This window comes from Hakea prostrata, chromosome 9 (genome assembly GCF_041222555.1).
Source record: "Hakea prostrata isolate BN-2017 chromosome 9, UWA_Hpros_2, whole genome shotgun sequence".
Lineage (NCBI taxonomy): Eukaryota > Viridiplantae > Streptophyta > Magnoliopsida > Proteales > Proteaceae > Hakea > Hakea prostrata.
The window spans coordinates 46,223,080-46,225,050 of NC_142608.1; the positions used below are offsets into that span (position 1 = coordinate 46,223,080).

The 1,971-nt window shown below is 40.2% G+C and overlaps 1 non-coding gene across 1 annotated transcript; it reads left to right on the forward strand.

Moving 5' to 3' along the window:
- Nucleotides 1-1,506: 1,506 nt before the first annotated feature.
- LOC149005338 (small nucleolar RNA R71) lies at nt 1,507-1,613 on the forward strand. Its single transcript, XR_016170004.1, has one exon. It is a non-coding gene; the product is annotated as a small nucleolar RNA R71 (small nucleolar RNA).
- Nucleotides 1,614-1,971: the final 358 nt, after the last annotated feature.

Sequence of the window (1,971 nt, forward strand, 5' to 3'; positions counted from 1 at the left end):
CTCATGATAGAGCACGCAACAGTAAAACCTAACAACAAACAAAGAAAATAAAAGAAAAAGAACAAGAAATAATATCTAAACATATGGGTTGCCTCCAATAAAGCGCTAAGTTTAGTGTCTTCAGCCAGACTCAGTAAGAAGCAACCAATGGAGGTGGAAGCTCAAATCTAAATGTGAATGGTGACTGCTCCAAAGAAGTGGAAGAGTCCAACAATGTGTTGACTTCCTCAATATTTAGGTTATATTCCCCAAATGGCAAGCAATGTTGTAGGGGATCATCAATAAGCATTTTTGGAATATAATCAACCACTACCTCATCAATAAAGTTAATTGCAAAGTACTCTTCACCCTTATTTGGGCTTAAAGATACATTCTTTATAGAATCTGGAATTGAGGACTCAAGAGCTTCAGGGAAGGGGGCTTTGGGAGTGTAAGATTCAGGAGTAGGACCCTCTACAATCGGAATGTGCAACCCCTTACAAGGAAATTGATGGTAAATACTCACAGGTGGTGTTTCTTTACTAGGCTTGTGTGCATCATTGCCAATCTCATGGGTCAAATCAACCTCTTCTCGACTCTCAAGATCAATGGGCAATGACTTAGGAGTAGGCAAAGGTGCATAATATTCCTTCCCATTGCGTGTCACAACCGAGACTGCTTGGACTTGTTCTTTCCTAGACCCAATTTGATGATTAAGGTTACCTATTGGTTGACTAGGTAACTAACCAACCTCCCTCCTACTGATGGCATCAGCTAGTTGACCAAGTTGACTTTCCAATTTGTTAATGGACTGAGAATGGGAATGCGACAATTGAGTGTTTTGCTCTAATCCACTAAGTGCTTTTAGTACCTTATCCTCAAATAATGAATTATGTGAGGGTTGTGAAGATGATGGTTGCTCATTCCTATTGGCATTTTGGTGCATATTAAATGGAGGTGGCCTATAAGGTATTTGATTAGAGGGATTGGGCATTGAGTTTCGCCATAAAAAATTGGGGTGGTTTCGCCATCCTGGGTTATAGGTATTGGAATATGGATCATTGCCAAATTTAGAGACTCCTTGGGCCAAATGTGTATGCTCCTTAACAAACTCTAAGGTATTGTGTAGCCAAATAGCAATCAATGACATGATGGGATAGGCTAGAACATAAAGCACATGCTTCAATCTGATTAGGTGGAGAGAAACTTGTAGGAAGTGGAGATGGGGTTTGTTATCCTAATGACAAGAGATGGTCCAATTTCTTTGATTGCAAGTCAACATTGGTGCTCATCTCAATGGTAGGATTTATCTCATAGAGACCGCTCCTCTTTGGTTGCCCAATGGATGGAATCTCAGTCCTAGCTGCTGAAGCATGGTGTTGGGAGTTTTCACTAAGGGTCTCAAAAAGTTCCCATGCCTCATTCTCATTCTTGTGCATGAAAGTTCCACCACAGGAAGAATCAACCATTTGCCTATGTCGGTCTTTAAGGCCATCATAAAAGCATTGAACCAATTGCCATTTAGGAGTAGCATGGTGGGGGCACTTTCTAAGTAATTCTTTTAGTCTTTCCCAGGCCTCATGAAATTGTTCTCCTTCTTGTTGGGAGAAACTCGTTATCGCTCTCCTAATGCTATTGGTACGGCCAATGGGGAAGAACTTTTTAAGGAACTCCTGTTGCATTTCTGCCCAAGTAGAAATTTTAACATTGTCCAAAAAATGAAGCCAATGCTTAGCTTTATCTTTAAGGGAGAATGGGAAAAGAAGTAACCTTAAAGCATCAACTGAGAGGTTTTGAATTTTAACTGTGGAGGACACCTCTAAAAACTCATCTAAGTGCTTATAAGGCTCTTCATTGGCAAGTCCGTAAAAAAATTGTAGCATTTGAATCACACTAGATTTGATCTCATATTGAGCCACCTCTATGTTAGGCAACTTAATACAAGAAACCGGAGTATATATCGTAGGAATGAAATGCTCACTCAAGGGCCTC